The sequence below is a fragment of the Camelus dromedarius genome, unplaced genomic scaffold, assembly GCF_036321535.1.
Source record: "Camelus dromedarius isolate mCamDro1 unplaced genomic scaffold, mCamDro1.pat HAP1_SCAFFOLD_158, whole genome shotgun sequence".
In the NCBI taxonomy this organism is placed as follows: domain Eukaryota; kingdom Metazoa; phylum Chordata; class Mammalia; order Artiodactyla; family Camelidae; genus Camelus; species Camelus dromedarius.
Window position 1 is genome coordinate 444,211 of NW_026989827.1, and position 15,771 is coordinate 459,981.

General features: G+C 38.8%; 1 long non-coding RNA gene across 2 annotated transcripts in view; it reads left to right on the top strand.

The window, feature by feature from the left end:
- Positions 1-5,990: 5,990 nt before the first annotated feature.
- LOC135320875 (uncharacterized) overlaps positions 5,991-15,771 on the top strand; it is a 39,506-nt gene continuing 29,725 nt past the window's right edge. For both annotated transcript variants that reach the window (XR_010380215.1, XR_010380214.1), the window contains exons 1-2: positions 5,991-6,087; positions 11,033-11,132. This is a non-coding gene — a long non-coding RNA (uncharacterized LOC135320875). The remainder of the gene's footprint in view (positions 6,088-11,032; positions 11,133-15,771) is intronic.

The window sequence follows — 15,771 nt, forward strand, 5'->3', positions numbered from 1 at the left end:
AGATGCACAAAGCAGGGTCATCAGAAGCCTCTCAATTCCAAAGATGATTATAGTGAAAAACATTGCACAGTGACAGTGAATCCTTGGAATATGAAGAAAGATTGTAAAGTCCTGAATGAATTAAGAAGGAATTGTTACATTAACTTACATGTAACCATGGCTCTCTTACCTTTATTTTTCACTTTATAATGAAGATATTCCTCACCCGTCAAGGTTGCTTTGTTAGATATAGGGAATATCTAAAGCCTTTTCTGGAAGTTTTTTAAATAAATAAGAGCAGGTAATTTATCAGAAGTGTGAATGGTGTAATCTGCTCTGTCTAGTATGGTAGCCACCAGCCACATGTGGCTATTGTGAATTGAGATGTTCTATAAGTGGAAAATACATAATAGATTTTCAAGACTTCGTACAACAATAATAATGTAAAATATTTATTAAAAGTTTTCAAAGTGTTAATCACACTTTTGAAATGATAGTATATTGGATATTTTGGGATAAATATAATTATTCCTGGAATTAAGTACACTTGTTCCTTTTTATTGTCTAAATGGGATTACTGGAAAATTGTGACTTGCACTATGTTTCTATTGACAGTGCTGGCTTCTAACTTATTGCAAATAATATGAAAAAAACTTTGATTAAGTATTTTATAATTGAGTAGTTGATTTCCATCATATTATTTTCAGGTGTACAACACAGAGGCTCAACATCTTTATATATTATATTCCATTTAATGTCACCATAAAATAATGGCTATATTTCCCTGTGCTGTATGATACAGCCCTATAACCTATCCATTTTATACATAGTACTTTTTACCTCTCAATCCCTTACCCCCTTCCTGCCTCCCTCTCCTCCTTCTCCCCATTGGTAACCACCAGTCTGTTCTGTGTACCTGTGAGTCTATTTCTGTTTTATTATAGTAATTAATTTGTTTTATTTTTTAGATATACATATAAGTTAATAAATAGAATATTTGTTTTTCTTTCTCTGACATATTTCACTTAGCATAATACCCTGTAGGTCCATCCATGTTATTGCAAAAGACATTATTTAATTTTTTAATGGCTGAGCAGTATTCCATTGTGTGTGTGTGTGTTCATGTGTATATATGTGTGTGTATATGCGTGTATATATGTAAATATACATATATATATAATATACCACAACTTCTTTATCCAATCATCTGCCAGTGAACATTTGGGTTGTTTCAGTGTGTTGGCTATTGTAAATAGTGCTGCTGTGAACACTGGGGTGCATGTGTCTTTTTGAATTATATTTTTCTCCAGACATATACCCATGAATGGGATTGCTGGATCACACGGAAGTATATTTTCAGTTTTTTAAGGAAACTCTATACTGTCCTCCATGGTGGCTGCAACATTTACATTCCCACCAACCGAGTAGGAGGGTTCCTTTTTCTCTTAAAAGGTCAAAAATTCTCTACATTTATATACTTTCCTTACAGTTTAGGACACAATTTGGCAAAAGCCAGATAGAATTTAATAGGAGTAAATACAGTATTTTTTCAAATGTCCATGCATTATGGATAGATATGTTATTGATGAGTTGGTTCCCTATTTTTGTAGATGCAGAAGTTTTTATAGCTTCACAGACATTTCAGTCTTGCAGAAAGAAAAATGTCTTTGCATTTTGCTGAACTTGTCCGGGTGGCTTTATGGAATTTGGTCCAGGCCTGCAGAGGTGAATACACATCCAAACCTGAACCATTTGAATGTCTGCAAGATTTTAAGAGTCTAGAATGTCAGATCTGGACTATAACTCTGGTGAATGACATCAGTGAGTGGACTCAAGAAAACTCCATTTGAGTGCAAAGCCTTTCATAAGCCAAAAAAGGCTTTGAAATTGTGGCAAAGCCAGAGACTTTTGTGCACCACATATGGCCACAAACCCATGGGGACAACCACAGGCCTTCTGGAGTGCCAAGGGAATTCCATGTGAGGAGTCCAGCACTCAAAGGAATCCAACAAGTCCCTGCCAGCCAGAGCACCTTCATTGCTACTGTGGTATTTTGAGCAAATGTCTTTTCTTCAGGTTCAAATTGGTTTGTTGTTTTTTTTTTAATAAAAGAAAATCAAACAACTTCTTGTTCCCTTGGTGAAAGTAAAAGCCTAACATTTTCTGATTTCTTTTGACAGAGAAAACTTGAGCCTATGAATCTAAAATCATCTGTGATGGTCTGCAGCTGGGAGCAAGCAGATCAGTGTCAGTCCCTTTGCAGCCGTTGGCTGGGAGCCTGCATGTTCCCTGGACTGATATTTGAAACATGTCACCCTAGCCGTGCCTTCGCTCTGGACTGGGAGGCGAGTCAGTCAGAATCTGCATTATGGAAAGTATTTTTCAGATCCAAAGCTACGAGATCTTTTTTAATAGCCAGAGAATGTAGTCATAAATATATCTATTAATGTATTTATGCAAGAACAATTTTAAAGTTTTTTTATTATAAAAATTTCCCCCAAAATTGAAAATGAAAGAACATTGGAATTAAAATCCAATGGAATTAAAAACAGTGGAATTAAAAATCATCTGTACCTTAGTTATACATAAAGAATCTTAAAATCCTTCTAAACATTTTTTTGTTCAAATGTAGATATTTTTCCCTTCCAAAAATGAAAATTATTATTTCACATTTTTTTCTTTTTCCTTTTATTATATATTCCATATTAATAAATATAATTCTTTTAAATCCCTTTTAATGGCTGTTTAACATTATATTGAACAGATATGTAAATAGTCCTAGGTTTAAGAAATTTAAAAATTTGTCATTACAGTGCCCCTGCAAAGAATTTTTTCGTGTTTCTATTCTTAGTTACTAATTTGGACTAAAAGTTAACAAGTTTACTTTTCTTCATCTAAAACATTGGTTATTTTATGAATGAATTGTAAGGATTTTAAATAACTTTTCAGTAATTTCAACAAAGAAATTAACTTTAATGCAAAAATGTATGATGGTTTGCAAATCTATTTTCATTATATCTTCACTTTTACCAGTGTCATATCTGTGTGTGTTTGCACAAGTGCTTTAACTACCAGCAATGTAAGAAAAATCTGTGTACTAAAAATGTGAAAATAGTTTCCTGGTTTGTGTTTTCATTCTCCCAATATAGGTTTTGGATGACAAGCTTGTATTTGCAAATGTACACACCCTGTGGGAGGTGATCTGTACATACGCTGAGATACTGTACATAAAATTGCCTCTGAATCCCAATCATCTGAAAACCGTGTCCTCAGCCTTTGATACCTTCAGCTGTTTTATGAAAGTCCTCCAAGTGGATGAAAGTATCAACAACCGGAACAAGAGTTTTTCATTGCCCTATTTGAGAAGAGCTGCGTGAACGACTTTTATATTCAGGATAGAGATACATTCATCAATCCAACCACCAGGAGCCGCACTGTAAGTCTAAACCGAGTTTAGCTGCTGTCTTGGGGGTGATTTAGAACCTGCTGTTGAATTATAAGTGATTTGGTTTTGTTGGTTTGGTTTGGTTTTTAAAAGCTGCCCATAAAAATGAAAAAAGAGAAAGAAAAGAAATATGCCTACAGATTCCTGTTAGGATAGTAAACAGTGGCTGGTTATTTACCCTGTATAAACCACACGCTTTCTTAGAATCTATTTAGGTTTACTTCATCCTTTCTCAGATCAAGTATCAAGTAAGGGACAGTTTTAAAAAAAAATTCAGGATTAACTGGATTGTGAGCTCCGGGATCTGCAAGGCAGCTTTCCCTTCCCATGGTGTAAGTCAAATGGCAGAAATGAAATAAAGCACTTCATGTATCCTCCGGTGTTAACAGGAAAAGGTGAGTCTTCTTGACCTTGTTACTTCCTGGGTAAAATGAAGATAATATGTCAGGAGTCGACAAGCCCATTTAGGGCAGGAACCATGTTGTCTTGTTCACTGCTGAATCCCAGGCACCAGGAAGGCTGAGTTTAACAAGTGGGTGAATGAATGAACTGTATTTCCCCCAGAGTTACCATGTGGGGCAGTGTGGATTAGCATCTAAGAACATAGACACGAGAGGTGAGGGTACAGCTCAAGTGATGGGGCGCATGCTTAGCACGCATAAAGTCCTGGGTTCAGCCCCCAACACCTCCTCTAAAATAGACAAATAACCCTAATTACCTCCCCACCCCCCCACCAGAATTACCTTATTATCTCCCTGCCACCAAAAAAAAAAAAAAAAAAGGTAGAAGTGGCCAAGAGCATAGACTCAGGCTGGAACACTTGTGCTGGTTTCTCGCTGTCTACCTTGTAAAAGTCATTTAGCCTCTGTGTTTATCAAGTTCCTCATCAATAAAATGGGGATAATAATAGTACCCACCTCGTAGAGATGCTATGGGGATTAATGAATCTGCTTGAATTTTAGAACAGCCCTGGCTAATAGTAAGTACTATGCATTTGCCAGCTCTTTTCATAATTACTGACAGATGTTATTATCAACCAAAGAAGTATTAGTTCTTTGTAAGGGAAATGCATGTTAGACCATTTCATTTATCATTTTCTGTAATTCAGGCTTTTTCCCTCTGAAATACCATTTTCTGTCTGTGCACTAGTAAATCACAGGGCTTTCCAAATTTCATCTGTCTGAGTTCTTGTCATGATGACAATACTGCAGAGTTTTGACATTTTTTAGGGACTCCATCTGAGATGACAGCAACCCCTCAAATTCAGAAGCACTTCTCTAACTGACAACATCTCGCATGAAATGAAGTTTGTAAAATGTAAGAGCTTCAGACGCTAAATGATGCCATAAATGCAAAGATGTTATATCTAAGCTCTTTAAATAAATCCTGTCATTGAAATAAAGGAAATACTATATTATAGCGCTCTATGACTTTGTTACCTTGCTATCCGTTTATCTGACTCTCTAAGACAAAAGAAAGCAAAGACTGAGATTGATCATTACTACTGTGTGGTACACGTATTTGTGGATGAAGACCATACTGAAATACACTGTCTAAGATACTAAAATGGACACTAAACAGCTGCTTGATGCACATGCATGAACAGAACAGGGAGCTGGTTGCAGGGAGCAGACACTGAGCTTCCTGGATCAGAGACTCAGCATAGCAGTCCAGCCCAGCAGTCCACATGTTTTATATTTATATCCGAGCAAAATTAGCAGTGAGAGTCTGAAATGAACTTTGGGGACACTTGCAAACAGCTGTCATGATTACTAATGTGGGACACCAGGATTCTACAGTGTTTAGTTGGCATCTGCACACAACCATTTCTTTTCCACTAAAGCCTGTTGTAATTGCTGGTTCCACATCCAGGCTGAGGAATCATCTCATGTGTTGTTTGGGAGGGAGGTAAGTGGAGTCAGGACCCATGCTAAGGCTGGGTGGGTAATAATCTGGTTCTAGTACAGGAGAAAGGAAAGTAGGTCAGGTGGGAAGGAGAATGACTGGATTTAAATTTTGTTTCTTGAGTAAGCTAAATATATAACATCATGTCAAGTTTCTTTATTGTTTATATTCCATGTGCTGTCACCGAATAACTACTGAATTGTGGGGACAAAATAGCCTGGGTTTTAGAATTGACCCTGCCCCTAAACAGCCAGAGTCCAGGTTCCTCTGGGTGTCCAAGGAGGGGGCTGCTGCCTCCACTGAAGCAGTTTGGGCACTTGGGTGGCGTAGTTTTTTTTGCTGTGGAAGACTGGCCCGGTTGTAGGACATTAAGCATCTGCAAGGCCCTCACCAGGTACCCACGGTGGTCCCAGGAGTGTAACATCCAAGTGTTCCTTTCCAGCCACGTTTGCAAATGACCCTCAAGGGGTTAGTATTAATCCTCGGTGAGAATTATGAAAAATTATATGGTACCTCCATCCCTTCTGGCAAAGGAGGGCCCCTTATTTACAAATGACCACAAAGTGTTAGCACCACATTTTATTAGCAGAACATGTGAACACGTGGTGACAGTGACGCTCACCTGTTTGCTTCTGCTTCCCAGTGCAAATTCAGCCTCCATCAGAGGACCTCAGCTGCCCCAGCGAACAGGGCCTTCTGTACAGGGAATGTGCTCCTCCTCGAAGCATAGACAAGAAGCAGCCCTTAGATCTCATCAGGTGAGCTGTTGTGGAGGGCACTCCAGTGGGAAGGGCTCAGGGTTGCCCTCATGGCTTCTGAGTGTGACAGTCCTCCGAGAGTGTTACCAACCAGGAAGCTCACAGGAGCTCTGAGCTTTGTTGCCCCAAGTTTTTACTGGAGACTTTATTACAAAGACATGGTTTATTGGGTCACTACTGACATGGCTACCCCACACAATAACTGTAAGTCAAAGCCCTAACATTTGAGCCCCTACCTCTCCTGATGGTCAGTCACTTGTCACAAAGCTCAAAGCCCCACTCCTCTAATCACATGGTTGGTGTCTCTGGCTGGCCAGTCCCCATCCTGAGTTATCTCATGAACACAAGCCATCCAAGGGTCCACCATGAATAGTAAAGACACTCCTATCTTGGGAAATTTCAAGGCTTTAGGGGTTGCCGTCCAGGAACTGGGAACAAAGACCTACCAAATTCTTCATTAAACAGGAGTAAATGTTAGGTTTCACTTAAATTATAAAATAAGAGAAGTATTCTCACTGCTTAGCTCTATCTGCTGTTCGACACCGTTTCACTACACCACGTGACTGTAATGTCGCGCTCAGCATGTGTATTCTCAGAGCATCAGCGCCGGCTGCTCCCCGGGAGCTTATGCTGTTTGTGCAAGGCTTCTGGGAGGAGGGAGGCCAAGGACAACTGAGCAAACAAAAATAATCGGGCTAATAAGGAAACAATTTCAGATTGAAATGAAGGAAATAATACAGTGTTGAGATGGGAGACTTGGGGGAAATGGAGTCAAGAAAGCTATCTTTGAGAAGGTTACATGTGAGCTGAGATGGTGATAAGGAGGCTGGTCTTTGAGGATCTGGGATAAGTCACCCCAGGAATAGAGGCAGCTTGTCCATTGCCCCGAGGCACAAATGTGCTCAGCAGGTTTGAGGAGATACTGGAGCCAACGCTGGTGAGAGTGATGAGACGCGAGGTTTAGAAGGGCATCAGGAGCACGGAAAGTAGTGTAGACTCTAAGTGCAGTGAGAAGCAGTCATGATAGTTTAAGCACTAAGGTAATTTTCTCTCACAATTTGCAAAGATAATGTGGAGAATGAATTGCAGGGACCCAGGAAGCAGGGAGGCCTGGTCGGAGGCTCTTGGAGTGGGCCAGATGAGAGATGGTGGGAGCCAGGGAGAATGCGTTTGGGGAGTGGAGCTGACAGGATGCAGTTATGGGCTGGCTGTGGATGGTGAGGAGAAGAGAAGGGTCAAGGTAGCCCCAGGTCGGCCTGGAGCCAGGTGCCTGATCTTCCTAATCTCAGTGCCCCATTCAGATGCCCACCTACTTGGGCAAACCTCTTAACCTTCCAAGTGAGGGTTTTAAATCACTGAAGTCTTTTTGTTTGTTTCACATTTTATGGAAAGATACAAACACGTACAGAAGTAGAGAGAACAGCACAGCCAGCCTGTCTGTATCAGTCACCCATCTCCAGAATTATCAACTCAGAGTCACTGTTGTTGCAACTTTCATCTCCACCTCTTCCCCTCCCCCACTTCGGGATCATTTTGAAGGCAATCCTACGTAGCTTAACCTTTCATTAGTGAAATGACAAGGTCTCTTTCAAATACAATTGGAATATTCATTTTTTTTAGGGTTACAAAATAATTCCCTGATTGTCACAAAAATACACTTTTAAGCAGTTTTGGGGTTGAAATCAGGATCCAGACTAAGTTCACACATTGCAGCTAGCATATCTCTCAAGTGGGTTCTAATCTATAATTTTCCTGTTTCTCATTTTCCTTGAAATTGCTGAGGGATTTCTCTATTTCCTGTTTGGTTGATTTCATTCTCCCCTGTGGTTAGACTTATTTCTCCATCCTATGTATTGGCTTTAGCTAAGTGATTTGATCCTCCCCTAAAAGCTTGATCTGAACGAGGTTCAAATTTGTGCAAGAATATTTGTTATATGAAGTTTTGTACTCCTGTCATAAGGTACATAATGTCCAGTTGACTCTCTTTTTTGTGATGACAGCAGCCAATAATGATTGTCACCCGGGATCATTATTACATAAGGGATTTTATTTCATGTGGTCATACTCTAATTTCCTCCCACAATTATCAGCAGGATCACAGTCATGAAGAGGCACTTTCTCATTAACCCGGATTATCCTGTAGAACAGTTTTAAAACAGGAAGTTTTTATATTTGTAAATATTTAAAGTTGATACATTTTTCTATTGTTTCTAATGTTTTTTTCTAATAGAGGTACTGAAGATTGAATCTAGGACCTTATGCTTGCTGAGCACACACTCTGCCACTGAGTGTACCCCATCCCCCTTGAGATTCATATTTATATGATATATTCCTTCTGTTATTTTTGTTTTATGTTATACAAAATTTGATGGCAGGGCAATGGGTTTGATGGCTATTTAATCATTCTTTATGGGATTTTGGGGTTGGTGTGTGTGTTTGTGTTTGTAAAGAAAACAATTTTCCCACTATTTTAAGTATGTTTTGTGAAGGAAATTATGTTGATCTGTTCCCTTCTCCTGGTCCATGTATTCCCTTGTTGCTTCCCACTAGTGGCCCCTTGAGCTCTGTGACAAGACTAGCATGTCTTTAATCCAGGTTGAAGGAGATCTGAAGAGATTTATTCAAGGAGATGAAATTTGTAGACAGTGAATTGGAAAGTATTGAGAAAGTTATTCATTAGGAGAAGGTATGGGGTTGAATTGTTAAGCGCAGAGAAATCTAAGCTATGAACCACCAAGACAATTATTAACTCCAGGAAAAACAAAGTAGGGAATAAAAAAGTAAGCCTAGCAGACAACTTGCTACAGCTGTGAACAGTCTGTAGAGAGTCCTAATAATGTAAAGCAGGGATACTGAGCTGATCAAAATTATAATGTATTTGTATCAAAAGGTTGGAAGAATGAAGGTTTGGGTGTGTAGAGGAGATGTGGTTTGAAAGAGAGCTTAATATTCATTTTCCAAAATAGAAAGTTAAATAGGTGATACATAAAGCTGAAAAAGTCAGTAGGCTGTGTTACAAGGATATTAGTCAGAAATAGGGAGTTTTTATTCCAAGAGTCAGCAGTAGGAGCTGAACATTGTTGCTTCTGACCAGGAAATGGGGTGGTTGTTGGGAACTGCTCCTTTTTACAATCGGTGTTCGAGAACTGTTTGACTCTTTAATGAATGTATGGTATAAGTTTGATAAAAAGAAATCAAAGCTGAATTTTGAAAAATTGATGTTAAGAATTGGGGTGTTTTTGACAGAGAGAGATAACAATCAGACAAAACTACATTTGAAGGGATCCTCATTATTTCTAGCCTTTCAGCAAGGACTAGGGGGCAGACATCTGTTTAAGGTTCAAAAATTCTTTCTGACATTCTTGCCGACATGTAACCTTTGGAAGTAATGAACTCTCCGTCATTGTAAATATGCAGGCAGAGGCTGCCTGACCAGCTCTCTAACTGTAGCAGGGTGTGTTTACCATTGGCCAGTTGGAGCAAGCAACTTCTAACATTCTTTCAGTTTTGAATGTGGCATTTTCAGGATGGATAGTTGATAAGAATGTATTACAAAAAGCTTAACAAGAAAGAGTCCAAGATATCTCAAACCCATTGCCAGGGTTTTCTCTGCCAGACACCATCCTGAGCCTGCCATCTGTGAGCCAGGCCACAAAGACCAGTCACATGAGAATGAACACACTTTGTCCCTCCTATCTGATTTGGCATCGGGCTCAGCCATTTTCCCCATGGAATGGTCCACGCCCAGGTCTCTGACGATGGAGCTGGTCTCACAGCAGCCCTGTGAGCGCTGGTCCAGCCCTAGGGGTTCCTGCGTGAAGTTTCTCAGGACTCCAGGCTGTTCTCAGAGCTGAGTCCCCCCTAGACTAGGCCCTCGGAGCTCATCTCAGCTCCAGACTGAGCCGGAAGCTTCCGAGAGAACTCAGAGCTGAGGAAAGTCACAGGTTTTACCCAGCACTGCCGCGTCAGCAGTGCTCCAGCTGAGGGAAGTATCAGCAGCAGCAAACACACCTGAGCCGCCGCCTCATTGTTCCGCCTCATCCCTAAGCCCTCTGTGTCTGCCTGTCTGTGTCTGTCTCCCTTTCAGGACCAGCCTGGCACCGCTTCGTGCCCTGACTCCTTTCTTCTAATCTTGCCTCCCTGGCCTGTTCCGTCTACTCCAGATTAACTGAGTAACATTGAAGGGTTTTTGAAACCTAGGAACAGCCGACGTGCTAGATAAAAAGAATACAGGGCAGTTCCTTACTCAGCCACATCCCTCCTGCCCTCTCCCATTCCTACATGAGTTTTATAAATATTTTGTCAGAGAGACATTGCACTCCCAGTTGTTATCATTATCAGCCATTTCCTTATTATCTGTGGTTTACGATGCATTTGCTCCTGGGAAGTTCCCGAGATAAGGCAGACTCAGATGACTGAGCCAGTAGTTGAAGTCCACTTGTGTCAAGCCTGTTAAGAATGATCTTTGGTGGGATTTGTTGAATGTGCCAGACTGTCCAGTGAGTGGTGATGATCCCCTGCATCTGCTCCGGAGTCGGCCTCGTCCCCTCCTTTGCTCTGTTCTCATTTATCTCTCTTCAGCAGGTGAACCAGTGATCTGTATTTCTATGATACGTAAAATACTTCTTATTTCACGGTAGAATTTGGGGGCTGCTGTGAAAGCGCATATGTTTTAAGTGTGAATTGAGTCAGAGGTTTAAACTTAAAGCCCCCTTGATTTAGAATCAGAAATTAGTATGATGGAAGGAGGGTATAACTCAGTGGTAGAGTGAATGCCTTGCATGCATGAGGTACTGGGTTCAATCCCCAATGCCTCCATTTAAAAAACAAATAAATAAACCTATTTATGCCCCACCAAAAAACAAAGAAAAAAGAAATTAACATGAGGATGAAGCTACAGAGTGAATATGTGTGTCTTCTGAAACTACCTTCTGTCTTTCTACAGGAAATTCTACGGAGAGAAGGTCGGAATCTACTTTGCTTGGGCTGGGCTATTACATTCAGATGCTCCTCCTGGCAGCAGTCGTGGGGGTGACTTGCTTTCTGTATGTATATTTTAATCAAAATAACTGTACTTAGAGGTAACTTCTCTTTATTCCTTGTTACCGTGCTTACTTAACTTAGAATGACATTCTCCAGGAGCATCCACGTTGCTGCAAATGGCCCTATATTGTCAGTTTTTATAGCCGAGTGGTTTTCCATTGTATAAATATACCACTTCTTTAGCCAGTCATCCGTTGATGGACATTTAGGCTATCTCCATGTCTTGGCTATTGTAAATAGTGCTGCTATGTATATTGGGGTTGCAGCTGTCATCCTGAAGTAGGGTTCCTTCAGGATATATGCACAGGAGTGGGATTCCTGTGTCATATGGCAATTCTATTCCTAGTCTTTTGAGGAAACTCAATACTGTTTCCACAGTGGCTGCACCAAACTGCATTCCCACCAGAAGTGTCGGAGGTTTCCCTTTGTCCACAGCCTCTCTAGCATATGTCATTTGTGGATTTTTGAATGATGGCCATTCTGACTGGTTTGAGGTGATACCTCATTGTACTTTTGATTTGCATTTCTCTGATAATTAGTGATATTGAGCATTTTTTCATGTGCCCATTGATCATTTGTATATCTTCCTTGGAGAATTGCTTGTTTTGGTCTTCTGCCTATGTTTGGATTGGGTTATTTGGTTGTTTCTTAGTAAGTCATACGAGCTGCTTATATATTCTGGAGATCAAGCCTTTGTTAGTTTCATTTGCAAAAATGTTCTCCCATTCTGTAAGTTGTATTTTGTTTTACTTAAGGTGTCCTTTGCTGTGCAGAAGCTTGTAAGTTTCATTAGGTCCCATTTGTTTATTCTTGCTTTTATTTCTATTGCTTGGGTAGACTGCCCTAGGGGAAGATTTCTGAGATGTATGTCAGATATTTTGCCTGTATTTTCTCCTAGGAGGTTTATTGTATCTTGTCTTATGTTTATCTTGCTGAAGAGACTATCTTTATTCCATTGTATATTCTTGCCTCCTCTGTTGAATATTAGTTGACCAAAAGTATTTGGGCTCATTTCTGGGCTCTCTATTCTGTTCCATTTGGCTGTATGTCTGTTTTTGTACTAATACCATGCTGTCTTGACGACTGTAAGTCTATAGTATTGTCTCAAGTCTGGGACAGTTATTTTTCCATCCTCTTTCTTTTTTTCTTAAGTTATTCCCTGGAAATTCTATGTCTTTGATGGTTCCATATAAATTTTATTGTGATTTGTTCTAGTTCTATGTAATATGTCCAGGATAATTTGGTAGGGATTGCATTAAATCTGTAGATTGCCTTGGGCAGTGTGACCAATTTAACAATATTGATTCTTGCAATCCAAGAGCTTGGGATACCTTTCCATTTTTTAATGTCTTCTTTAATTTCCTTCACCAATGGTTTATAGTTTTCTGTGTATAATTCTCTCACGTCTGTGGTTAGATTTATTCCTAGATATTTTATTACTTTGGGTGCTATTTTAAAGGGGATTGTTTCTTTACTTTCTTTTTCTGTTGACTCATCATTTGTGTAAAGAAATGCAACTGATTTTTGAACATTAATCTTGTAACCTGCTACTTTGCTAAATTCTTCGATCAGCTCTAGTAGTTTTTGTGTGGACCTTTTATGGTTTTCTATATATATTGTCGTGTCATCTGCATATAGTGACACTTTTACCTCTTCTTTTCCAATTTAGACCCCTTTTACTTCTGTTACTTGCCTGATTGCTGTGGCCAGGACTTCCAAGACTATGTTGAATAGGAGTGGTGATAGTGGGAATCCTTGACTTGTCCCAGATTTTAGTGGGAATCTTTTGAGGTTTTCATCGTTGAGTGCTATGCTGGCTGTAGGTTTGTCATCTATAGCTTTTATGATGTTGAGATATGTTCCCTCAATACCCACTTTGGTGAGAATTTTTATCATAAATGGGTGTTGAATTTTATCAAAAGTTTTCTGCATCTATTGAGATGATCATGTGGTTTTTGTCCTTTCTCTTGTTGATGTGAAGTATTTCATTGATTGATTTTCATATGTTTAACCACCCTTGTGTCCCTGAGATGAACCCCACTTGAGCATGATGTATTATCTTTTTTATGTGCTGTTGGATTTTATTTACTAGTATTTTGGTAAGGACTTTTTTCATCTGTGTTCATCAGTGATATTAGTCTGTAATTCTCTTTTTTGGTGGTGTCTTTGCCTGGTTTTGGTATCAGGGTAATAGTGGCTTCATAGAATGAGTTTGGGAATATTCCTTCTTTTCAATCTTCTGGAAGAGTTTGAGAAGGACTGGTATGAGTTCTTCTTTGTATGTGTGGTAGAACTCCCCGGTGAAGCTGTCCAGTCCTGGACTTTTATTTGTAGGGAGGTTTTTTATTGTTAATTCAATTTCATTCCTAGTGATCCATTTGTTCAAGTGGATAGTTTCTTCTTGATTCAGTCTTAGTTGACTGTATGTTTCCAGAAACTTGTCCATCTCCACTAGGTTATCCATTTTTTTCCATGTAGTTTGTCATGATATTCTCATATGATATTCTGTATTTCTATGTTATTTGTTGTAATTTCTCCATTTTCCTTTCTTATTTTGCAAATTTGTGCTCTCTCTTTATTCTTCTTTGTGAGTACGGCCAGAGGATTTTCGATTTTATTTATTCTTTCAAAAAACTAGCTTTTGGTTTGATTGATTATTTTCTCTATTTTTTTAATCTTTATTTTATTTATTTCCTCCATGATCTTTATTATTTCCTTCCTTCTGCTGACTTTTGTGTGTTTTTGCTCTTCTGTTTCTAGTTCTTTCAGCTGGTGGGTTAGATTGTTTATTTGGTATTGTTCTTCTTTTTTGAGGAAGGCCTGCATTACCCTAAACTTTCCTCTTAGCACTGCTTTTGCTGTGTCCCATATGTTTTGTGTGGTTGTGTTTTCATTTTCATTTGTCTCAAGGTATTCTTTAATTTCAACTTTGATTACATCATTGACCCATTGGTTTTCTAATAGCATGTTGTTTAATCTCAATGCTTTCCTTTCTTTCTCCTTTGTTTCTCTGAAGTTGATTTCTAGTTTCCATGGCATTGTGGTCAGAAAAGATTCTTGAGATAATTTCTATCTTCTTAAAATTGTTGAGGCTTCTTTTGTGACTAAGTACATGATCAATCCTAGAAAATGTTCCACACACATTTTAAGAGATTGTTTATTCTGTTATGGGGGATTGTAATGCTCTGAAAATATCCACTAAATCCAATTATTCTCTTGTATCATTTAATTTCTCTGTTGCCTTATTTATTTTCTGTCTGGAAGATCTGTCTAGTGATGTTAATGTGGTGTTAAAATTTCTGACAATGATTGTATTCCCATCAATTTCCCCCTTTATCTCTGTTAGTAGTTGTTTAATGTACTTAGGTGCTCATGTTGGGTGCATATATATTAATGATTGTAATATCTTCATCTTGTATTGATCCTTTAATCATTATAAAATGTCTTTATTTATCTTTCTTTATGGCCCTTGTTTTAAAGTCTATTTTGTCTGAAATCAATACTGCTACACCTGCTTTTATGGCATTTCCATTTGCATGGAATATCCTTTTCCGTCCATTCACTCTCAATCTATATGTGTCCTTCTCCCTAAAGTGTGTCTCTTGTATGCAGTGTATTGAAGGTTCTTGCTTTATTATCCAGTCTGCTACTATGTCTTTTGACTGGAGCATTTAGACCATTAACATTTACAGTAATTAATGATAGATGAGAGTTTATTGCTATTTTCAATTTATTTTTGCAGTTGATTTGGTATTTCTTCTTGGTTCCTTTCTTCTTCCTTTTGTGGTATGGTAATTTTCCTTTGTATTGTATTTAGTTTTTGTGACTCACTTGTAAGTTTTTGGCTTGTGATTACACTTTTTTGTAAGTCTGTTAACCAATTACTGTAACTGTGTGTACTAAACAGATATTAATGTAATCTCAAACCCATCCTACTGAGAACAAGATTTAAAAAAAAAAAAGAAGAAGAAAGGAAAAATACTCTCACAGTCATGAATTCTCATTTCTGTAGCATCCTGCTTCTTTTCTATTTAGAGTAGACCTTTCAATATTTCTTTTAGCATGGGTTTAGTGTTGCTAAATTCTTTTAGTATTTGCTTCTCTGTGAAATTCTTTATCTCTCCTTCTATTCTAAAGGATAGCCTTGCTGGAGCAAGTATCCTAGGCTGCATCTTTTTTTTTTCATTCAGGACTTTGAATATATCTTGCCACTCCCTTCTGGCCTGTAGTGTTTCTGTAGAGAAATCAGCTGAGAGCCTTCTCTTGTAACTCACTCTTTGTTTTTCTCTTGCTGCCTTTAGGAACATTTCTTTATCCTTCAGTCTGGCCATCTTGATTTATGATATATCTTGGCGTGTTTCTCTTTGGGCTCTTCCTGTTTGGGACCCTCTGATCCTCCTGTGCTTGGGTGTCTGATTCCTTCTTTAAGTTTGGGAAGTTTTCAGTCATGATTTCTTTAATTACCTTTTCCATCCCCTTTGTTCTTTCTTCCCCTTCTGGTACCCCTATTATGCATAGATTGGCATGCTTTATATTATCCCATAGGTTCCTTATATTGTTTTCATTGTTTTATATTTGTTTTTCTCTCAGCTGTTCTGATTGGGTGCTTTCTGTTGTCCTGTCTTCTAGGTCACTTATTCG